At 48.9% G+C, this 24,689-nt stretch overlaps 2 long non-coding RNA genes across 2 annotated transcripts in view; one reads left to right on the top strand and one right to left on the bottom strand.

The window, feature by feature from the left end:
• LOC309969294 overlaps window positions 1-22,619 on the top strand; it is a 312,522-nt gene extending 289,903 nt beyond the window's left edge. The window contains exon 2 of the long non-coding RNA XR_014326622.1: window positions 22,562-22,619. This is a non-coding gene — a long non-coding RNA (uncharacterized lncRNA). The remainder of the gene's footprint in view (window positions 1-22,561) is intronic.
• Window positions 10,995-16,465, bottom strand: LOC309968205. Its single transcript, XR_014326566.1, has 4 exons — window positions 16,344-16,465; window positions 12,298-12,497; window positions 11,694-11,826; window positions 10,995-11,265 (listed from the first exon to the last, which is right to left on the bottom strand). It is a non-coding gene; the product is annotated as an uncharacterized lncRNA (long non-coding RNA).
• Window positions 22,620-24,689: the final 2,070 nt, after the last annotated feature.

Below are 24,689 nucleotides of genomic sequence, written 5' to 3'. Positions count from 1 at the left end.
TTTGAGATGATGGTAAATGGGATTGTTTCTTTAATTTCTCTTTTCAATCTTTCATTGTTAGTATGTAGAAATGCAACAGACTTCTGGGTATCCTGCAACTTTACTGAGTCATTGATAAGCTCTAGTAGTTTTCTGGTAGCATCTTTACAATTTTCTATGTATAGTATAATGTCATCTGCAAACAGTGATAGTTTTACTTCTTCTTTTATAATTTGGGTCCATTTATTTGCTTTTTCTTTTCTGATTGCTGTGGCTAGGACTTCCAAAACTATGTTGCATAAAAGTGGCAGGAGTGGACATCCTTGCCTTGTTCCTGATCTTAGAGGAAATGATACACACTTGCCTATGTATTTATATGTGTATGTACATGCACATATTTACATATAGGTGTGTATGTGTGTGTATACATTGTATATATGTATGTGTATGTATCCTATATGTGTATGTATATATACGATGAATTTATAGATGCAGTACATATATGTTTTTATTCTACATGCTTTTATATGTAGGTGTATATGTGTGTCTATATGTATGTACATGTATGTATTGCATATATTATATGTGTATGTATGTATACTGTATATATACACACCTAAATATCTTTGTATGTGTGTATATATGTATAATATAGACGTACCTAGGTGTGTATATTGCATATGTTATATGTATGTGAACATACTTTATATATATACAAACTATGCATTTCATATGTGTGTATGTATAGTGTATATGTATGTGTCTATTGTAAATATTATGTGTATATGTGTGTAGACATACTGTATATATACAAACTATGCATTATATATATGTGTGTATATATGTATTTGTGTATTGCATATACTATATGTGTATATGTCTGTATGCGTACTGCATATATACACAGCTGTATATTTTTGTATGCGTGTACATATGTACATGTGTGTGTATATACACACACACCCTATGGATTCTGTTTGTCTGGAGAACCCTCACTGATACGGACACTTATGACAATTGAGCACCTGCTCTTTGCCAGCCAGGGAGCCAAACGCTTGTCCTTTCTGTGTCTCCCTTAAGTGTCACAAGTCCCGGGAGGGAAGGTGATGCCGCTCCTACCAGTTGAGGTGCCTCAGGGTCACAGAGGTGCACAGGGCAGGGGGCTGGAGCCTGGTGGAGCCCAGGTGGAGTTCTAGCAGCAGTACAGCCTAGCAGTCCCACTTCCTCGGGTGCCTCTCACAAAGACGCCAAGGGAGAGACGGGGTCTGAAGGAGGGGATGAGGAAGCTTCCGTGGGTCTGCAAGCCCAGACCAAGGCTGACTCGTCAAGGGTGTTAGAGGTCAGGACTCTGGTTACCCTGGGGATGGGGTTACACAGAGCCATTCCCATTCTGAAAAAGTATCCATTCTGCTCTTGTTTGTATGTTTACCCCCCTCCCCCAAATCTTTTAAAAACAGATTCTCTTGGTTGCTGGGAGCACACACGGGGAAGTTGTGTGTGAGGGGGTGTGATCCAGGGGACAGGGAGGATAAGCCCCCCACTCGTAGGGCCAGGAGTGGCTCAGCTTTGTGAGCTAAGGATGGCCCGCGAGGTCCCAGAGAGAAGGATCCCTTCTCCGTCCCTGCTCCGTGCACCCCATTCCCAGCCTGAGAAGTCCAGAGCCCACCCCCCACACACACACAGACACCAGGGAGGAGAGCCAGTCATCCTGGCTCCCAGGCTCCGGCTCCAAGGCTCCCGGCACTAGGAGCTATTTTCAGCTTTCATGCCCTAGGACACGGCCAGAGCTAGTGTCTCCGGAAACTCTCTGTCTGTCTCTCGCCCGCCCGCCATCCCTCCCTCCCTCCTCCGCCTCTTCCCCTCCCGCTCCAGCTGTCCTGCCCTCCACCCTGCATTTCTACACAGGATGGCTCACAGACAGCTGCTCCCCGTGCCCACCCGCCACCATTCGATGGATGTCAAAGCAAGCCCTGGGGACTTCCCTGGAGGTCCAGCGATTAAGACCCTGAGCTTCCACTGCAAGCAGTGTGGGTTCGATCCCTTGTCAGGGAAATAAGATCCCACATGCCGCCCGGCACTGCCAAAGAAATAAATGAATAAAAAATAAAGTTATAGTGATGAAACAGCTCTAGTGGTGCAAGGATGGGATGTATAGCTCTATGGTAGAGAATAAAGGTCCAGAAACAGATGAGAACTTGATATGACAGAAAGTGGGGAAATTAAGGAGTTTTCAATAAATGGCATTAGGACAATTGCATATCCATGTGGGAAAAAGTAAATTAGAAAAAAAGAAAGCAAGCCCTGAACAGGTGTGACCTTGGGCCCAGGGCCATTGGCACACGTTGTCGTGTGGGATGTTCTTCCTTAGACTCCTCCCTCCCTCCTGTGTCACAGTCACTTCCTCCAGAACCTTCCTGGACTCCCCTATACAAGCCCGGGGTGTGCCCTCACCCGCCCACCCTGGATCACCGGAATTCCAATCCCGGCCCACCCTTCCTCGCCAGTTAAAGAACTGGGCCTGGTCAATAAGACCGTAGAGGTCCTTGGCCATTGCTATTGCAGTTGGAATTGTTACTGTGTTTACACAGGGTGACCAACACCCGCCCCCAGTTTGCCCAAGACTGCTCAGGTTTGAGCGCTGGAACTGTGGGGAAACCCTCATTTCCGGGGAACCCCAGAAGGCTGGTCAGCCTATTTAGGATGGATCTTTCACTTGATATCCCAACCCCCGAGAGCCAGAAAGGGAATCTCCCCCCTCCTTCCATGGTAACCTTCATTCATTCATCCACTCATCCCTTTATTCAACTCCTTTATTCAGCAAGTATTTATGAAGCATCTACTGCATAGCAGACACTCTTCTAGGTGCTGGGGACAGTAAACTGAGAAGGTGTGATTTGTTACATGGGGATGATGTCTCGGAGACCACTGCAGGGCATGGGAGGTGGGAGAGGGAAGGAGCAGTTCTAAACGCAGGCTCTGACGGGATTGGGGCAGACCTTGCCCTAAGCCAGGCTGGTTGCTTCAACACAGCTGTCCTCACCCAGGGCCATCCTGCTTCCGCCTCACCCAGTTCTTCGGTGATGTCTGGGGAAAATCTGTGGTTGTCACAACTGGGGGGGGGAGGGGCCCCTGGAATCAAATGGGTGGGGACAGGGATGCTGCTGAACCCCACACAGTGCCCAGGAGGGGCCCCCAGCAGAGAATGACCTGCCCCAAATAACCCCAGTGCCATGGGGGAGACCCTGCACTAATATTATTCAGACCCGCTGGTGCCCCTAGATTCCTGCACAGGCTGGGACTCTAACCGGGTCACCTCTGTATCCCGAGGTGACCTAGAGTGGGGCAGCCAGGAGGGCTGAGTATCAGGGATGAAATGACAAATCTCTGTGCCCACTCTCCCCGCCGCACCCCAGGGTCGATGGCCTCTATCTCCTCCCTGTGCAGGTAGCTTTTCCCTGAGCCATTTCTTCTTGTCAAGGTCCCTGTCGCAGGTTGTGTTCCCCGAAGATGACGTTGAGAGCAAGGATTGGAGTGCAGGTGGTTGATGTGAGACGTGCAGAGAACAGACACAGCTGCCATAGGGTCCCGCAATTCCACTCCTGGGTATAGATCTGGAGAAAACTCTAATTCAAAAACATACATACACCCCTGGGATTTCCCTGGTGGTCTAGTGGTTAAGACTCTGTGCTTCCGGTGCAGGGAGCCTGGGTTCCATCTCTGGCCGGGGAACTAAGATCCCACATGCTGTGTGACAAAAAAAATAAAAGAAAGAAAGAAAAGGAAAGAAAGAAAGAAAGAAAAGATACATGCACCCCAATGTTCATTGCATCACTATTTATAATAGGCAAGATGTGGAAGCTACCTAAATGTCCACTGATGGATGAATGGATAAAGAAGATGTGGTACATATATACAATGGAATATATTCAGCCATAAAAAGAATGAAATAATGCTATTTGCAGCAACGTCGTGGATGGACCTAGAGATTATCATACTAAGTGAAGTAAGTCAGAAGAGAAAGACACATATATGATCTCTCTTATATGTGAAATCTAAAATACGACACAAATGAACTTGTCTACGGAACAAAAACAGACTCACAGACACAGAGAACAGACTTGTGGTTGCCAAGGGGGAGAAAGAGGGATGGAGGGTTGGATTGGGAGTTTGGGGTTAGCAGATGCAAACTATTAAATATAGGATGGATAAGCTACAAGGTCCTACTGTCTAGCACAGGGAACTCTATTCAATACCCTGTGGTAAGCCATAATGGAAAAGAAAAAGAGTTTTATTTATAGGTTCCATCCCTAACTGAGCTGGCCCATCCCCTCCCATGGTTCTAAGTGCAGCCCGAGGCTGCAGACTTCCCACCGTGGTCTTCAGCTCCAGAGCAAGCCACCTGCAAACCAGCCGCATCTTCCCAGGGGCTGGCAACTCTCCTTTGCTACTGATTCCAAGACACATCCAGATAGCACAAATGTGACCATGAAAACAAACTCAGGCATGTTCAAATCAGGGAAATAACATTCTTATCTCTGTTTAGTAGTTGCTTAATTTTAGAATAGCTTAGAGTTACAAAGAAGTTGCAAAGATCTGTACAGAGTGTACAGAGTGCTGTGGACCCCCGACCCAGTAACCCTATTTCCAACACGTTAGTACTTTAGTACGTTAGTACGACATGCTTATCCAACTAAGGAACCGAGATGGATACGTTATTATTAACTAAAGTCCACACTTTATTAGAATTTCCCTAGCTTTCCCCTAACAGCCTTTTTCTGTCCCAGTCTCCTCTGGGCTGACATTTCTTAGACGTCCCTGGGTTTTGATACCTTGAAAGTTTTGAGGAGGACTGGTCAGGTATTTTGTCCCTCAATTTGTTTGTCTGTTGGTTTTCTGATGTTTTTCTTATGGTTGGGCTGGAGTTATGGGGTTTGGGGCGGAAGATCCAGACACAGATAAAAATGTCATTCTCCTCAGCTCACATCATCAAGGATACACACCATCAAGGATACACACATCAAGGATACACACCATCAACGGGACTTGTGACAAACAATTTTACCCTTGATCACCTGGCCAGTATCGTCTTTTTTTTTGCTGTGTTGGGTCTTCATTGCTGCACACGGGCTTTCTCTAGTTGTGGCGAGCAGGGGCTCCTCTTTGTTGCGGGCACGTGCTTCTCATTACAGTGGCTTCTTTCGGAGCATGGGCTCTAGCTGTGCGGGCTTCTGTAGTTGTGGCATGGGGGCTCAGTAGTTGTGGCTCCCAGGATCTAGAGCGCAGGCTCAATAGTTGTGGCCCACGGGCTTAGTTGATCTGCGGCACATGGGATCTTCCCGGACCAGGGCTCGAACCCGTGTCCCCTGCATTGGCAGGTGGATCCTTTTTTTTTTTCTTTGTTCCTTTTGGAACCAAAACTTTAATCCCAAGGAGTCTCACAAAACATATTACAAATGACAGCATGAAAAAAAAAATTGCACAGTAACTCAAAGTTCAGCTCTACAATATACTCTTCATCTGGCAGGACATTGGTATCTTGATAATCTCAACTTCCAGAAAACATTACAAAGAGCTATGTATTCATGTACAGCAATCACAGAGGGGACTTATGACCTAACTCAAAGGGAAACTAACTTCCTTGAAACTTCTTAGATTCTAAACTCACTGGACAACCTCTTGTCCAGTGTGAAGACTAGTGGAATTCTTAAACCTCTAATCTAGGGTAAGGGTGCGGCTTTCATTTCTACCTGCTGGCTTGTGTTCACAGCACCTTTTAAAGACTGCTTGCTTAACTACAGCTGCATACCATATCCCAGCTACAGAAAGTCTTTTCAATGTTTGCCAGTGTTGTTTCCATAATAATAAACATCACACTTTGGGTGGGCAGGGGTTAGAGTTTTATTATCAGTCTAGGCAAGACCAATAATTCAAAGCAAATTCAATTTTGCTTAAGAGAACATTGTAAAGAAACAATTCTTCATATTACATGCCTCATATGACCCATTTCAAACCATAGAGAATGACACCTTTATGTGTCACTGTCCCAAGAGACAAACAAATGTGACCAGCTAAAACATTTAAAAAGTGCATCAAGCTTCGGAAGTCTCAAATGAAACTTGCATTTTCTGTACATACTCCTGTCAAATGAAGTTATTTCCTGTGCACCACTCCTCTTGCAAAGTGGTCTGCTATTTCCTTTCATTTGACCTGGATCGGCTAGGAGACCTAGAGAAAGATCGGGACGGCTTGCGATTTCTCTCCTGGGACGGTGATCTCTCTCTTCTCCTATATCTACTAAAGGGACCTGCTCCGGCTGCGGGAGAAGCTTCTCCGTCTTGGAGATCTGTGGTGAGGGGGAGGACTCCTCCTCTGATAATCATCTCGAGGGCGACGACCCCAAGAAGGAGGCGGCCACGATTTCAACTTCTCCTTTCCCCATTCGACAGGTCCACTCTTACTCAGCAGCCACAGAGCGTTCTCCCGTCTAGTTCTCAGACAGCATCCGCTGCATCTCGGGGATCTTCATTTTCAACAAGGGCGGAGCCGGGAGGGTTTTTAGCAACCCACACACTTCGGAGTGGTCCATAATATCCTAAAGCTCGTTCGAATTCAGTCTTGTTACCACTGTTTCCAAGATTCCTTACATAAACGTTACAGTCCAACGGACAGGAATCCCGATGCAAGACCCTCTTGGCTCCTGGGTTTCCCAGGCCTCTAGAATCTCGCAGCTGAATCGGCTCGCACAAGCTGTCCTGTGGGGATGCTTTTCCCTCTATGTGTCCAGCCCAGGGTCCTGCTGTCTAGGCCCGACCTCCAGGGTGACAGGGTGAACCCCAGGTCCCTGGAGCAAACACTCAGAGCCCTGGTGACCAGACTCAGGGGGCTGGGGCGGCAGCTGGACACGTGTGGCCACCCTGGTGTTTGGCCCCATCTGCAGTTCCAGTTCCAGCTGAGAAAGAGTCTCGCTGTGTTATTTTCTCCTGGTTGTGTAAGGATCCCCGGTGTCATTTGACAGAAATGTAGATGGTGTGTTCTCTCTTTTCTCCCTGCTTCCTCTCGTCCCTCTCCCCCTCCCTCTCTCCCTCTGTCCCTCTCTCTCTCTCTCTTCCCTCTCCCTCCCCCTTCCTCTCCCCCTCCCCATCCCTCTCCCCGTCCCTCTCCCAACTCCCTCTCCACCTCCGTCTCCCCCTCGCTCTCCCACATCCCTCTCCCTCTCCCCTCCCCCTCCCTCTACCTCCTCCCTCTCCCCCGTCTCTCCCGCCTCCCCCTCCCTCTTCCCGCCTCCCCCCCGTCCCTCTTCCCTGTCCCTCTCTCCCTTCCTCTCTCCCTGTCCCTGTTCCCCTGTTCTGCACGCCCTCCCTCTCCCTCTTTCCCTCTCCCTCTCCCTCCACCTCCTTCCCTCTCCAGAGACGGAAGGAGGTGGAGGGAGAGAGGGAAAGAGGGAGAGGGAGAGCAGGAGAGGGAGGGGGGAGAGGGAGAGAGGGGGGGAAAGGGAGAGAGGGATAGAGGGAGCGAAGACGTCTCTCCCTCTCTCCCTCCCTCTCTCCTTCTCCTCCCTCTCCCTCTTCCACCAACTCTTCCTCTCCCTCCATGTCTCCATCTCCCTCACTCCTTCCCACATAGGGAGAGATGGAGGGAGAGGCAGAGATAAGGGAGAGGGAGAGAGGGAGAGGGAGAGATGGAGGGAGAGGGAGAGAGGAAAAAAGAGAGGGACAGAGGGAGAGAGAGATAGAGAGGGAGAGCGGGAGAGGGAAAATGGTCTCTTCTTCCCTCCCTCTCCCTCTCTCCTCCGACTCTCCCTCTCTCACCCTCCGTCTCCCCCTCTCCTTCCCTCGCCCTTTCCCTTCCTCTCTCCCTCTTCCTCCGTCACTCCCTCTCCCTCCATCTCTCCCTCGCCCTCACTCCCTCTCAGAGAGGGAGAGATGGAGGCAGAGGCAGAGACAAGGGAGAGGGAGAGAGGGAGAGGGAGACCGGAAAAGGGAAACAGGGACAGGGAGAGAGAGAGAGGGAGAGGGAGAGAGGGAGAGAAGGAGGAGAGAGGGAGAGAGGAAGAGACCTCTTTCTCTCTCCCTCTCTCCCTCTCCCTCTCCCCCTCTCCCTCTCCCCCTCTCCCTCTCCCCCTCTCTCCCTCCCTCTCCCTCTCCCTCCCTCTTCCTCTCCCTCCCTCTCCCTCTCCCTCCATCTCTCCCTCTCCCTCTCTCCCTCTGCCTTATCTCTGCCTCTCTGGGAGGGAGTGAGGGAGATGAGGAGACGGAGGGAGAAGGAGAGTTGGAGCGAGAGGGAGAGGGAGGAGAAGGAGGGAGGGAGAGGGAGAGAGGGAGGGAGGTAGAGACATCTTTCGCTCCCTCCCTCTATCACTCTCTCCCTCTCCCCCCTCCCTCTCCCTCTCCCCCCTCCCTCTCCCTCTCCCCCCTCCCTCTCCCTCTCCATCTCTCTCTCCCTCTCCCTCCACCTCCTTCCCTCTCCAGAGAGCGAAGGAGGTGGAGGGAGAGGGAGAGGGAAAGAGGTAGAGCCAGAGCGTGCGGAACAGGGAAACAGGGACAGGGAGAGAGGAAGGGAGAGGGGGAGAGGGGGAGAGGGAGAGGGAAAGGGGGAGAGGGAGAGGGGGAAGGAAAGAGGGAGAGAGAGAGAGGGACAGGGAAAGAGAGACAGGGAGAGAGGGAGGGAGAGAGGCAGGGGGAGAGATGGAGGGAGAGGGAGAGGCAGTGAGGTAGAGGGAGAGAGGGAGAAAGGGAGAGAGAGAGGGAGAGCGGTAGAAGTGCTGAGGAGGGGGGCTCCCTCCCCCTCCCACTCCCATCCTCTCCCTACTGCTTTCTCTTTTTTCTGCTTCAACAAACACCAGGCGCCTTTTAGATCAGCCCTGAAGTCAACGTTGATGCTTGGACAGCCTGACCTCCCCGCTGGGAGAGAAGTCCCAGCCCAGGACCACCGCTGGGAGATGAAGTCTGCGGGGCCCTGGGCGCAGGCTGCACAGGCACCTCCCCTGATGCCCAATCTCTCCTCGTTTACGAGGCAGCCGACACTCCCCTCCCTGACTCCCCAAGATTTGGGGCCTTTTTAGTATGTGTCGATAATGCCATGAGCTACTATTTAACTCTTCCACGAGGACCCATCTCCCAAAATGCAGTGGTTTTCAGCCTTGGCTGCACTAGAGAACCCCCAGGGAAGGGAGAGCCGTCTCTCCCTCCCTCTCTCTTTCTCTCCCTCTGTACTTCTGTCTACCTCTCTCCCTCTCCCTCTCCCTCTGGGGTGATACCCGATGAGCTCAGAATCGCAGATGGCCCCCCCATCCCCTCTCTGTGGCTTGCATGGGGGATGCACCTTCTCACTGTGGCCCGGGCATGGCCTTGACATTCAGACATCGGGTCCTGCATGGACACTTGTGTTTGTTCCACAGCGCATGTGGCTGCAGTCTCTGCTTCTGTAGATGGGGGCTGTGCGTGAGCCCTTCATCTTCCCCGCAGACACCACTGGTGCTCGCTCGGCCTCGCGGGTGATGCGGGGGGCACGGGGGACAGTCTTGTGTCCCCACCTTCTTGGGCTACAGACAGGCCACGCTGGTCCTGTGGTGACTGGGGGCTCCCAGGAGAACCCCATTGTAGACTGGAGAGGTGGCCCCAGAGAAGGTGGCGTATGCCTGGGGCCGGGCCTCATCAGTGAGCCACGGGCCACCTGCAGCAACAGGTGTCTCACCGTCCAGGGGCTGGGTGTTCGGGCGCCGTGGGGTTGAGCTACTGTCTGCACGGCAGCCGTGTTTGTCTTGTTGAGCCCGGGGAGGCCCCTTGGTGGCTCCTGGAAAGACTGGCCGCATTTCTTCCTGCCCTTGGCCTTAGAGCCCATCACGTTCATGCCGTTTCTGGTTCCAAAAGGACCTGTGTTAATAAAGACCACGTGTTAGGACAGCACCAAAGTGTCTAGAAATCTGGGCCAGGAGGAGGAGGGAGGGGGATTGGCTGTGCCCGCCAGTGGCCTGGGATCCCTGCCCGCCTGCAGAGACCTGGCCTGGGGCCCGCGGGGAGGGCGTGGCCCTCGGTCCCCAGCGCCTTCTGTCTCTGGGTTCCAGGAGAACTGCGTGATCCTCAGGGAGCTGGTGAGGCTGCAGGCCCTGAAGTCCCGCCTGCTGGGGTTCCGCACGCATGCCGACTCCGTGCTGGAGATGAACATGGACAAGACCAGCCAGGTGGTGGCCACTGTCCTAGGTAACACCACCTCCCCCTGAGTCCCAGTGGGGACGGGGTCAGGCGGAGCTTGACCGGACGTGGTGCTGCCTGAGACCCCACTGTGTCAGCCCTTGGGGGTCACCTTCCCAGACCCTTCATTCTGCCTCGAGGGGCGCGGGGTCGGGGGTGGCTGGGGGGCCGCCCCAGGGACGTAGCCGAGCCTCTCCCCTCCGCCCGCAGGTGAGCTGGCCCAGAAGCTGAAGCCCCTCGGGGAGCAGGAGCGGCCGTGATCCTGGAGCTAAAGAAGGCCGAGTGCCAGAGGCGGGGCCTGCACTTTGACAGCCCCATCAACGCCTGGGACCTGCGCTACTACATGAACCAGGGGGAGGAGACGCGCTACCACGTGAACCAGTACCTGCTCAATGAGTCTTTCCCCATGCAGGCGCTCACACGCGGGTTGCTGGGCATCTCCCAGGAGCTGCTGGGGCTGACCTTCGACCTGGAGGAGGGCACCAAGACGTGAGGCTCTAAACGGTCTGGGACGCGGCCTCGGGCAAGGTCATCCATCGGCAAGTTCTACCTGACCTCTATCCTCGGTGCATGCGTGGCGGAACCTGTCGGCCGTGGGCCGGGGCTCCTCTGTGGAAGCGGGGCCCCATCCACGTCCCTCCGCAGGGTGGGGAAGTCCGGGCACGAGGTCTGCTTCGGCCTGCAGCCGGGCTGCCTACAGCACGATGGGAGCTGCCAGATCGCCATCACGGCCATGGTGGCCAACTTCACCAAGCCTACGCCCAACCTGCCCTCTCTGCTGCAGCATGATGAGTGGGAGACCAACTTCCACGACGTCGGGCACGCGATGCACCAGCTCCACTCCCAGGCACAGGGCTGCAGGCAGGGGGCGGGGAGGGCCCGGGCGTGCGTGGTCCTCAGGCAGGCCCTCGCCATGGGATTCTTTCACTGACATCACCCCGCACATGGTGACGCCCTCGGTGTCAGCTTCCATCATCAAACCCCAGGCGCGTAAATAATGGAAATGGATGTCCTCGAGGCTCTAGAGGCTGGAAGACCCAGATCAAGGAGTCAGGGCTGGTTCCCTGCATGTTAAATACATGTACTCAAGAGTTGCCTTGAAAAAAGACAAAAGAAAAGAAAGGAACGTTGCCTGCAAGTCTGTTGACAGACGGTGATGAGAACCAGAGGGAAGGCTCTGGGGCCGGGGGCGCAGTGCCCTGTGAGCTCGGGGGCTGCTGCCAGTCTCCGTGGAGGCTCAGCAAGTCCCAGTGACTTCCCCACGTGGGGGGCGCCAGCTGAGCGTCTGGGCCCAGAACCCACTGCTCGTTCAGTCTTCCTGTGGTCAGCCCTTCATCCTGAGAGTGATGCTCTCACAGGCTGCACCGGGGTGTGTGGGGACAGTTTACTGAGCTGTACAGACGTCACTACTGCTTTGGACCATTTCCGTCATCCCGAAAATGTCCCTCACGCCCTTAGCTATCACTCCGTCCCCTCGCCAGCCCCTGACAACCAGGAACCCACTCGCTGACTCTGTGGATCTACCTGCTCTGGACGTTTCTCCTCAGTGGGGTCACGCCCTGTGTGTCCTTCTGTGTATGACTTCTCTCGCTGAGCATCGTGTTCTCAGGGTGTATCGACGTGGCAGCGAGCGTCAGGGCTTCACCGCATTGCGTGGCTGAGGGACATAAAGAAGACAAGAGAAAAGAAAAGAATGTTGCATGCAAGTCTGGTGACAGCCGGTGATGAGAACCAGAGGGAAGGCTCTGGGGCCGGGGGCGCCGTGCCCTGTGAGGCCCTGGCGCTGCTGCCAGACTTGGTGGGGCACGGGCAGCACCGTCCCTCAGGAGCTGCTGGACAAGCTCATCAAGTCCCGGGAGGCCAACCCAGATGCGGCCGGACCGAGGGAAGGGAAGGGGGCTGCTGGTCTGCCCGGCTGGAAAGCGCGGCCTGGACACGGTGCCAGCCCCCCGTCTCCTTCCTCCCGCCCCCCAGGCCTCTTCAACCTGTGCCAGATCGTCCTGGCCAAGGTGGTTCAGGCCCTGCACACGCAGACACCCGCGGACCCAGCCCAGGAGAATGCCCACCTCTGCCAGGAGATCCTGGGGTTCCCAGCCATGCCAGGTAGCCAAGCACACACCGGGCTCACCTCAGCGGTCGGTTGGCGGCTACTGCCCAGGTCAAGAGGATCGTCTGGTGCTGTGTGAATGGGGACCGACTGACGGGCTCCGGCCGAGGCCCGCTGACCTCTGGCCTCTTCCTGCCACGGTTCCTTGGCTGGTCCCTCCAGCTGTGGCCCGTGGAGTCCAAGGGTGGGGTGGGAGGCTCTGCACATGCTTTCTAGAGAGCCTGGAAGAGGCAGGAGAGGGCTTCATACCCCGAACAGAAGGCATCGACGAGGTCTGCCCATGCGTGGCGGTGCGGACACGCCGTTCACTCCCTCGTGAGCGCTTTAACCAGCGATCTCCCCGTGGTGGAGGGCGAGCCCTGACTCATCTCTCGCAGCCTCAGCAGCTGACCTTGTAAGAGGCTTAGGAGTGAACCCTCGTGAGCTTCAGCAGAAAGTCGGCAAAGATTTATTTGTGTCCCTCCACTGAACTGCCAGCGAGGTCCCCGTTTTCTACAAGTGTTGGGCCAATACTCTCTCTAGTGGCAGGGGACTCAGACAAGGCTGCTTTGGGGCCCCCACCCCCGCTCTGGGGCAGGGGCACTGAGCGGCCAGGGAGCCGGGCAGGAGCCCCTCCGCGTGTGTCCCAGTGACCCACCTGCCTGCGACCTTCGGCCGCTTGGCAGGAAGCTACGACGCCCAGTCCTATGGTCAGTCATTCCTGCAAGAAACACTGGAACCAGTTTCTGCCAACCCACCAAAAAAAAAAACCGACTTCAAAGGCAACGTGGTGTCACAGGAAGGGCTTGTTTCTGTGTTTCTTTGTTTTTAGTTCATTAGGCCTCACTTAAAATTCTGATTCCACAATGCACTTGTTTTGGGATCTTGAACAACACTCATAACCTCTGCAAGTTTCAGTATAGTAAGTTTATGTGATTACCTTCATCTGTAATATCCCTGTGTTGCAATCTTAATTAATTCAGATTAATTCATCTTAATCTTAATCTCAAGTTCAGATCAAAGACTAGTTCCTCTGTGACTTCTCCTCTGAACTGATTCAAAAGCCTCCTCTCCCGTCCTCATTTGGCTTCTCTTCTCTTCTGGAATCTCATAAGAACTTCTATGACCTCTTTGGTTTTTTGTTGTTGTCTGTCTGTTTGGTTTTTAATTGAAATATAGTTGATTTACAATGTTGTGTCTGTTTCAGGTGTACAGCACAGTGATTCCGTTTTCAGATTCTTTTCCCTTATAAGTTATTACAAAATATTGAGTACAGTTCCCTGTGCCATAGAGGAGATCCTTGTTGTATCAATTCTATGCCTTCTTTGAATGACCGTAGCACTTGTTGTCTGTATCATTTTTATGTCTGTTGTGGCTTTGTGACTGAAAATTAAAATTTTCTATTTGTTCATGTCCTGGCCCTTCCTTAAAAATGTGTTCATTTACCTATTTCATATTTATTGACTACATCTTAGACACCGTGTTAGCTGCTTGTTCTAGATGTTAGTAAAACATAGACTTTCCTGCTCAAAGGGTCACAGTATTTGTGGGAAAACAAAAAAACGAACAACTTACGTCTCAAATAGCTTTGTACTTCCCAAAGAGAGCACACCTCGTAGGTACAATAAATATATGTATTATACATAAATGTATAAATAGTTAATGGCATTAAAAACTTGAGGTAACTGCTTTTCTATTCTGAGGAAATGATGATAATATTTCACCAGGAGCTCAACACCACTCTGAGAATGAGGGCTTAACCCCCGACCTGGCTCACTGCATCGCTTTCTTATATGAAAATAGACAAGTCTGTACATGCTCTCTACAAAAAGGCTTATCTGGCATGAATTTCAGATAGCAAGAAGAAAAATTCAAGAGGTTCAGAGAAGCATCCAGAAGCTCAGGTGATTGTCTGGCACTAATACAACTTGCTTGACAGGAAAATAGAGCTGCAAATCTCACAAAATTAGATGATCTTCTAAGAATTTCAAAACCGCCAGCTATTAATTAGAAATCCTAGAAGAACCGCTTCTTTTAAAGCATACTGATAATATGCTTTACAGCTTAATATTCAGAAGCCTATGTTTTGGCTAAGTGAGCTTCAGGAATGAAGGAAACTTGTGGTTCAGTTCCATCTACTCTGGAACCTCTGGTCAAAACACCTACTTCTGTGCTCAGCCATCTTATCATCTGTAAAATGGAGGCAACTCTAAGAAAACATAGTTACAGAGATGTTGCACAGTTTCCTGTGTCACTGTCTTCATTTGTTTCAGAAAACCAATAACGTCTAAGCTACTACTGCAAAGAGTGCAGTGTTACTTGGGGTCATCTAGTGCAGCTCTGTCAAAGTAAAGAAAAGGAAAGGGGCTTAGAATAACTATAATTTTCCCAAGAGGACACTATTATTTTATGGCAAATCTGAGTCAAGAACCCTGATCTCTTTGATGCCATTCCATTGTTCTTTCGTTGGGTTCTCAACAACCCAGAGAAAGAAAGAGAAATAAAACTCCTATGTGCTGTGTCACTGGTACAGGACGTGGCAAGATTGGAATTGGAGAACTACATATTAACAGGTATTTGGGAAATTCTTCAAACTAATTAAGATATATACCAGGTACATAAAAAACAGTTATGTTTTCCCAAGATGATTCTGTGGAATGAACAGAACTGGTAACTGAAGGTGCCTGTGTGCTGCAGTTCCAAACAGGATGGGTGAATGCTTGTTTTCTGGCACCTTTAAGACTCCACCCCAATATACACATTAAAATAAAATTAACATTTCAACTGGGTCATATTTAATTCTGCATGCTCTTGTAAGTCAGCAAAATATTCCATATATCATTTAAGTTGTCACTCACTTTCTTTTCTTTTCTTTTTTTTGCAGTACACGGGCCTCTCACTGCTGTGGCCTCTCCCGTTGCGGAGCACAGGCTCCAGATGCGCAGGCTCAGCGGCCATGGCTCACGGGCCTAACCGCTCCGCGGCATGTGGGATCTTCCTGGACCGGGGCACGAACCCGTGTCCCCTGCATCGGCAGGCGGACTCTCAACCACTGAGCCACCAGGGAAGCCCGTCACTCACTTTTTAACTTGAGTTTTAATTTCTAAAAGTCTTTCCAGACACAAAACAGAGGTGGGAAAATGGTATATGGGAAGCTGCAGAGATGAAATAAGCTTACTTCATTCGGCATAAAGATGAATACCCAAACAACTTCTGCATAGCCGAAAGTGTCCAAATCTACTATCTTCGTTTTGTAGTCAAGGCTTCCGGAAAAATATGCTAACGGATTCCTAATTACCCAAATGCCCCATATCTGTTTCAGTAAGTATCATTATATATCATGGAAATTTTTCTCAGTGACAGAGAAAGACATCCTGGCCGAGCATGCCCCTGCCCATGACACAGAGATGATGGTCTCAAGCTACCTTGAAGGCGTTGGAGCCCACTTTATCCATTACTAATATTAATGGAGGACAAAACTTCATATTCTGTTTGCTCTGTGTTTGTTAAATCACTTCTTCCCTTCATTAAAATGGATGACACATAATTGAGTCTGTAGTGTGTGTATCACTGGAAACTGAACACATTTTTGTTGGTTTTATTAACGTCATAGGTTTCTAGGGAGGGTCTACTAAATAACTAAGTCTAGTTTCACAGTTACAAATAAATTATGATGTAATTTTGAATAAATTAAGCTCATCATAAAGGAAGGATACTGATAGTTGCTACTACCCCTTCCTTGAGGGGCTCTTGTAAAGCACTAAATAAAGTAACAGAGGTTTATATGCATGCATATATTTTCAATGATATTTGAACACACTTGAAAAGAACTCTACAGAATGCATTATAAAACCTCGATGCTGTGTGTCCCTAGTTCCCAGCTCTCTCGTTAAAACTATTTAAATGAACAAAATGTTATCTATTAGGATAGCTATCAGAGTACTCCAAATACTACTTCTTGCAGTACCCTGTTCCAACCATTTGCCTTCCTCTTCCCATTAGTCCTTAATTCAGAAACCCCAGAGATTTGTTCATTAATTTATGAACACATTTCTTCATTCAGCCAAGAAAATTGATGGATCCCTTACCAAATTTCAGGCACCCTTCTTCAGTATGTTTTCTAGGCATGTTCAGGAAACACAGCAGTGATTAACACAGATGAATACAGCCTCTCTCGAGCTGAGGGGAGAGACAAAAGTAAAGAAGCAAATATAAAATCATAAGTGTAAATATGTAAATAAAAATTGAATAAATGGGTAGAATAACTAGTATATCAGGTAAGTGCTGGAGAAAAACAGCAAGCAGGGAAGGGGGATGGAGATTGTTAGCTGGTAGGAGGAGGCTGCGATCTGAAACTAAGTGATCACTGAGGGCTTTCTGGGGAGGATAAAATTTACGAGGGAACCTAAGGTTGTGAGAGGGAGCAAGGTGCATATCTGGGAAGTGAATAGTACAAGCAGAGGGAACAGTCAGATGGAAAGGCAATGAGGCAAGAGTGGGCTCGGAGTATCCAAGGAGCAGAAAGGATGTCAGTGTGTGGAAAACAGAGGGAGCAAAGTGGAGAGGAGAAGGAAACAGTCAGAGAGGAAACAGAGGCCCAGATTTCTAGGGCTGTGGAGGCACTTTGAGGACTTTGCTTTTCCTGTGAAGAAGCCATTGAAGAGACTTGAGTGACATGATCTGACTTACGTTTTAACAGGATCTCTCTGGATGCCATGTTGATTAGAGACTGCAGGAGAATAAGGACAAGCCCCAGAAGACCAGTAGTTGATTCAAATGTCAAGAAACATTTATGCCTTCACCCTTCAACTTCACAAATGATGCCATTTCCATTGAGCTATTGAAAAATATAATCTGGCTTTCAAAACAATAAACCAGAAGGTATTTTCTCACATAAGCAAGGTCACAAACAACTGTCAGCTAAAGTTGAAATAGCAACAAATCAAATAATAACAAAAAACGTTTTTTATAGATTTTAAAACCTTACAAAGCATTTTCTTGTCCATTATCTAAGTTAATCCTCAAATCAACGCCATGAGATAGTTATTATTTTCCCATTAGAAGTGACCGCATATTAAATCCTTAGTGATTGCTCAAGAAAAGCTGAAATCTTGAGTGTACATCTATTAATGCCAAGGTTGGGTTTTTTTACCCATGGGAACATTGGATGCTAAAATCCACAGGGATTTTCAGCTCAAGATGGCAGACTAGGAAATATATTTACTTTCTGGTCCTCCTGAAACCATGTTTAAATAAAACTGTAGAAATACCAAAATTAATCAACCAATAAAAGCCAAGACATTGTGGAAGTCATCAACCACAGAAAGATTTCAACACATTTCGAGAAGGCAAACAATGAAATGGAGGGGCCATGAATAAAATAATGAAGAAAAGACTACCCTAAGTAGGGTCTGCACAAAGCCAGTCAGCTTTTGCTGAGCCCTGGTTATAGTAAAGGACAGAGGAAAGAAGAGGGGCTGAAAACAAGGAGACAAAAGTCATTTTAGGAAAAAACGTTCACTTAATGAGCTCCAGGGAACACTCAGCCTGCTGCCATACTCACTCATGTATTACAGTGGATTGTTGGTAAGCAAGACAAGAAAACAGGGAACCAACAAACAAAAATCAAGACACTGTTTCTTACTGAACTCTTCTCAAATGAGATCAAGAAATTAGGGTTCAATGCCATAGCTGTAAATCATTTCTGCTCCTGGAGAGGTTAGAAAGGGCTTATAATAGTTACCCTTTTTTTTCAGACAGAATTTAGGTCTGAGCAAAAGCTTTTGTGTCCTCCAACCTCAAAGTTTACTGGGGATGGAAGTCCAAATTTGCTTTGACATACCATAAAAAGAATCTCATGAGCAGAAGGTCAAACTACTTTTGGAATATATGAATTATGCCCAGTGTGATTTTAAATAAACAAAAATATATCAATTTTTACTGATCTATATGATTCTGGGTTCTGAAACTTCTACATGTTACATGCCTGATATATAACACACAATGTCAGTCCCAGGAGAGAGAAAACACTCCGATGAAGCAAGCCAAAGAAACAAGATTCGAACAAGGTAAAGTGATGTGTAGACCAAGACCAGGATTTTTCAGTTCTTTCCTGTCATGCTGTAGCTTCCAGCTCCTGAATAACAACACATGTTTCCCTTGTCCTAGACAAACAAGAGTATGTCTCCTCTATGGGGCGTAAGAAGCTCTAGAGTTACATATGTGTAGTAAAGAGTGGACCCAGCCGGCATACTCACAATGACCAAATTGTGTTGATCGTACTTTATTTTAAACCAATACATCGCTCCATGCTGAAGTTGCAATAAATGATATATTTGCTTTCTAGACATGAATGAGATGCCTTACTGGATATACTCCAGGAAGGCCAGAGAAACTGGCTTCTAATCCATACAGAATAATTCATTGATGAATTCCTTTCAGGATAGCCCCTGATTTATCTAGAATATAAGCTTTACATACCTGGATCCTTCAAACTAGACCAAAGGGAAAAATCTAGGCTGCAAGCCTCAATTAGAAATGTGGGATGGTGCTATGCTGACAACTGGTGGTCCCTGACCTATCTTCTGAGATTAGAACCCAGTGTGGTGGATGACCAATTCACGCGTTGAACAAAAGAACACCTCCTACAGGGCAGTGTATGTGTTCGTTACAGGTATGGCACTTAGGGCTAAGTATCATAAGGACTTCAAGAAAAAAAAGAAAAAGTAACACATGAAGCATATATGACAAGGAGGCACCAGAGTCCAGAGCACGAGCTCTGGAATCACACAGGCTTGCTTCGAATCCCGGCTAAGCCACTACCATCTGTATACCCTGAAGAACAGTCGAAGGTTTAAATGTTCTTTTACCAAATTTCGAAAAACAAGTGAAGAAAGAACCTACCTGCCAGGAAGGGACATCGTGGGGTGCAGCATCCAGTCGCATCAGGGCTCTGCAGCCCCTGCTCAGAAACCTTCACCGCCTGGCTCATGGTGATGCTGGCAGCTCAGCAGCCCTGGAGAAGGCGCTCCTGTCTCCAGGGCTCACGGACAAGCTGGGGAGGTCCACGGAGGAGGCGGGCCACAGCCTGGCAAGCTCTGGGTGCCTCCTCTACTCAGCTCTGGGCAGGCTCTGGCCTCTGGGCCCCGTTGCGGGGAAGGGCTGGCCGATACATACCCAGGGCTGAGGGGTCTGCAGAGCCGGTGCCCAGGCAGGGTGAGCTCTGGAGGAGGCGGCTTCCACAGTCCCCAACAGTCTCCGCATGGTGGCCCATCTGGTGCCAAACACCTGCCACCCACAGCGACAAGTCCCAGCCGCTAGAAAGTCCAGAAGGGGTCGGGCTCTTTGCCCTCGGGCCAGGTTTCTCCAGGGGCTGGGCTTGTGTGGGGCCCCCAGCCCACCCCCTGACCCGCCCGCCCTTGCTCTGTGACACGTACAATGCAATGTCAACACCCAGGCTGAGCCGGCCAGTGTTCAGTGCGTGCTAGACCTTGAGAAGAGTTAGCAGCTAGGGAGAAGCTCTCCCACTTTCACTCGCTTTTCTCAGATCACGCAGGCAGCCCATCTCACCCCAAAGCTATGGACACCACACCTCCTTCCCAGGCTATCGTTTTCCGTTCTGCCCCTGTTTTCCCTTTCCATTCTGCCCCTCTTTTCCCCAGCACCCCATTTACGGCTTCGGGTGTCATCGGTGCTGCAGCAGGCAGTACCTCTTACCCCGAAGCTATGGACACCACACCTCTTTCCCAGGCTATCGTTTTCCGTTCTGCCCCTGTTGTCCCTTTCCATTCTGCCCCCCTTTTCCCCAGCACCCCATTCACGGCTTCGGGTGTCATCGGTGCTGCAGCAGGCAGCACCTCTGACCCCGAAGCTATGGACACCACACCTCCTTCCCAGGCTTTCGTTTTCCGTTCTGCCCCTGTTTTCCCTTTCCATTCTGCCCCTCTTTTCCCCAGCATCCCATTTACGGCTTTGGGTGTCATCGGTGCTGCAGCAGGCAGCACCTCTGACCCCGAAGCTATGGACACCACACCTCCTTCCCAGGCTATTGTTTTCCATTCTGCCCCTGTTATCCCTTTCCATTCTGCCCCTCTTTTCCCCAGCACCCCATTTACGGCTTCGGGTGTCATCGGTGCTGCAGGAGGCAGCACCTCTGACCCTGAAGCTATGGACACCACACCTCCTTCCCAGGCTTTCGTTTTCCGTTCTGCCCCTGTTGTCCCTTTCCATTCTGCCCCCCTTTTCCCCAGCACCCCATTCACGGCTTCGGGTGTCATCGGTGCTGCAGCAGGCAGCACCTCTGACCCCGAAGCTATGGACACCACACCTCCTCCCTAGGCTATCTTTCTCCGTTCTTCCCCTGTTTTCCCTTTCTATTCTGCCCCTGTTTTCCCCAGCCCCCCCCCCCCCCATTTACGCTTAGGCCGGCATCGGTGCTTCAGCAGGCAGCAGCTCTGACACCAAACCTATGGACACCACACCTCCTCCCCAGGGCTGTCATTTTCCAGTCTGCCCCGTCTCCAAGTAGAACCACTACCTATTTCACACGGCTGTTCCTAGTTCTGGGAACACACCACTCACTGGTAGCAATGCCTCAGCCCATGCCTCGACTCATTTACCTGCAACGCTGGCCAACAGATAGACCAACACTTCAAAGTTATGACAGAAAGTTGAGTAAGTTATACACTTGGAATTGCATTTATTATTATTAACAAGCACAACTGTAGTGCTTAGACTATAACAAGTAATATTCTAAGTGCTTAGCAAATATTAACTCACTTAATCCTCATAATGGCAACCCTATAGGTAGGTAATGTTCATAATATTCACCTTTTTTGGGGGAAACTGAGGCCCAGAGGGGTTGAATAGCTTGTCTAATGCCACACAGTAAGTAGCGGGCAGAAACCCAGGATGAAAACCAGACCGTCGAGACTTTCATCACTTTGCTGTGTCACCGTAATAGATGTTGTGGTTAGGGAAGGGACTAAACTGACAAGACTCTGAACTTGAGAAGGGAGAAATTAGAAAGTGACTGATCCTAGAAACTAGAGAGGATTTCAGCTCAGAAATTTCTGGTGATGAGACCCAGAAGAACAAGAACATGGTTGGAATATTAACTTGGGGTAGTATCTGAATCCATTGAGAAATGGTTTTGTCTTGTTTTTGTTTTTTTTTTAACTTAGAAAGGCCAGTTGGATGAAGATTAATGAAAAAAAAAAGTAGAAAGGAAAAGAGGAAGGTGCCTGAAGTGAGACATAACCTCTTCCCTGTAAGTACTAGGGGTGGGTGTCCTGTGGGAAAGGATGGAGCTCTCTCTACAGGTTTGTCACCAGGATGAACAAGGAGAAACATGGCAACCATTGTACTGGTTTTGATGATTCCTCAAAAACCAAGGCTTTAGTTTCCAAGAACTACCCACAGTAGCATACCTACCGTGTGTCAGACATGCCACCAAGTGTGTTTCCAGTCACACATTTTAATTGGAGAAATAGTTCCTATGAGGTACGCATTAGTTCCCTATGGCTGCTGTAACAAATTACTACCAATGAGCTTGCGTAAAACAAAACACACTCATTCTCTTACGGTTCTGGAAGACAGAGGTCCAAAACCAGTTTCCCTGGGCTGGAACCAGGAGTTGACAAGGCCGTCCATCCACCTTCTAGAGGCTCTAAGGGAGAATCTGTTTCCTTGACAGCATTCCTTGACTTCTGGCCACATTAATCCAACCCCAACTTCATCATCACATTCTCTTTGGAGTAAAAACTCCCTCTGCCTCTCTCTTACGAGAACACCAGTGGTTACATCTGGGTCCATCCAGGTAGTCCAGAAGAATCTCCCCATCTCAAAACCCTTACTTTCATCCCATTGGCAAAGTCCCTTCTGCCATTTAAGGTGACATTCACAGGTTCTGGGGATTAGAAGGTGGACATTTGGGGGCAATGGTACTATTCAGTCTACTACAAGGTAGATACTATTATCTTTCTCAGATGTAGGAAATGAAGTTTAGGGAAGTAATTTGTCTCAGGTCTACAATTTCCAGAGTAGAGATTTAAATTCTGCCAGTGAGACTTTAGGACACACTCTAAACAACTTTAACCTGTGTCCTTAATTACTGCATAATCCTTGGTTAAGAGTCACACTTAGGTATCAAGACCCAACTGAATATAACACAAGTACTGTCTCCTCTTTCACTATGTTTGCCTGGTGTATTTATGAATCTTGCCCAGAGCAGAAGAGTTCAGAAAATTGTTATGCACCTTTACTAGGAGAAAGCATTTACTGTTTGATGTGCACGGAGTAATGGAAGGCTATTTAAAATAAAATAAAATAAAATAAAATAAAATAAAATAAAATAAAATAAAGTATGCCACCAAATCGTCAAGTGTCACAACAGAGGTAACCCCGTGGGAGTCTTGAGGAGACTAAAATTATCTCCAATTGTGCAGGTGAGAAAAGTGTCACTAAAGGCAGTTGTAGTTCAGCCAAGCCCTACGGCACAGAAGTAGGAATTTGGATATGTACGAATGGGAAAAAAGACATTTTAGGCATGGGAAACAGTTTAATGCTGAATGGATGAGAAATATACATTAGACCTTTCTAAATCAACTGGCTTATCAACTCAGTAAATCAGATTTGGTCAGTCAAACTAGCTTTAGCTGATTACTTATCCAAGGCATAGCTGTTGAGAGTAATTTTTGTCATAGAACAGTAAATAAAATTGTTGAACTATAGCTTTAGGCTTGCTAAGTGAAATAGATTGCTCTAGCTGACGTTCAAGTGACTTACTTGGTACTATTCATGAAATTGGGGGTTAACAACTGCTTAAGACAACATAGAGAATTGATCTTAAATAGTACTTGAAGTAGTTACTGTGTAAAGTATCTGTTCAGTTGCTCATGGTAAATGGATGTTTATAATCCCCACTGGACAACCAACTGCTTTTTTGCAAATGGTAATGTGAATTGCTGTTGCATAAACTATAGTAATGACCACCTTTCTAATTTGTGGTCCAAACCAGAAATCTTCTAACAATACTGGTCTCCTAATAAAAGTAAGCATGAAGCTAACACACACTGGGTGTCTCCCGTGCGCCTGTGCATGCATCTATATCTCACTGAACCCCCATAACAGCCCCCAAGAGAGGGACTCTGAGTGTCCCCATGCTGCTGGTGGAGAAACAGGCACAGGAAGGTTCAATAGTCTATCTACCTAAGATAACACAGAGGGTGGGAGAGCCTCCAATTCCAGGTGCCAGGAGCCAGATTCAGCCTACAGGCCTCTTCTGCTCATCTGGAGGTGAAACCATGTGTAAGGATTAGTCAAATCCTGTCTTCACTCCTCAAGGTAGCTTGAACACTTGCACGTCCTCCAAATAGCATGTAGCATAAGCAATAAGATGTTTGCCCCGGGTATTGTCCAGGAACTTGGAATCAGCTGTGTCTAGTTAGGCTGAGCTGGTTAAGACTGGAGAGGACCACCGATCTTCCACCTGGGCCAGTGCCTTTTGACCTCCTGCCATCAGAGGGCCGAAAACTACAGCCTGAGAATGTGCTGAGCCCCGTAGCCTAGTTACACCAGCTCAGAACAATGATGAGCACACCTTTTTCCAATCACCTTTCCTCATGCTCCCCATGCCTCATACTGCCCTGCTTCTTCATTCTTTATCCCATAGATACCCCAAGCCCCTTGCCTTTGGGGAGGCGGATTTGAGACCTATTGTCACGTCACTTCCTCGCTTGGCTGCCTTGTGAATAAACCTCCTCTTTGCTGCAAACCTCAGCATGTCAGTGTTTTGGCTTGCTGCGCCTCAGACAAAATGGTAGGGAGCAGTGGTAAAGGTCCCTTGCCTGTGAGGGAAGCTGGTTACTAGTAGTCACGTTGCGGATGTTTTCTCCTCCTGGGGGGGCAGACGTCCTGCTCTTCCAGAAAGAAGGGAGAAAGGCAGGAGCTGGACCCTTGCTCTCAGGGTCACCGTCACCTAGGAGCTCGTTAGAAGCACAGAATCCAGGCCCCACCCAGAACTACTGAATTACAGCCTGCATTTAACAAGATCCACAAGAGAGGCATACCTATATTAAAGTTGGAGAGGCACCAAGCTGGAGTCCACGTAGCAGAGAAGCAGACAGGATTCTAGACCACGCAGAGTGTTAAAGGCCAACAGTTTGTTTTCTATTCTCAAAACAATGTTTTTGAGCCATGTTTATGAGCAATGTCCCAACTTGCTTTTAAGGTTTCTTGGGTGAAGAATGGATTGGAAGGAAACAAGATATATGGACACTGGTTAGGACCTCATTGCAACAGACAGGCAAGTTCAGTACTAGGATGTTGAGGAAGAGTTGACAGATTCAGAAGAAATTCAGGAGATAAACTGAAGCGGGCTTAATGGGGTATGAGATGGAGGAAAGGAAGGTCTTAGGGAATTAAAGGGTTTACTA

Source organism: Leucopleurus acutus (genome assembly GCF_964270905.1).
Source record: "Leucopleurus acutus genome assembly, chromosome: 11".
NCBI lineage: Eukaryota > Metazoa > Chordata > Mammalia > Artiodactyla > Delphinidae > Leucopleurus > Leucopleurus acutus.
This window is presented reverse-complemented; position numbering and strand designations above follow the sequence as displayed.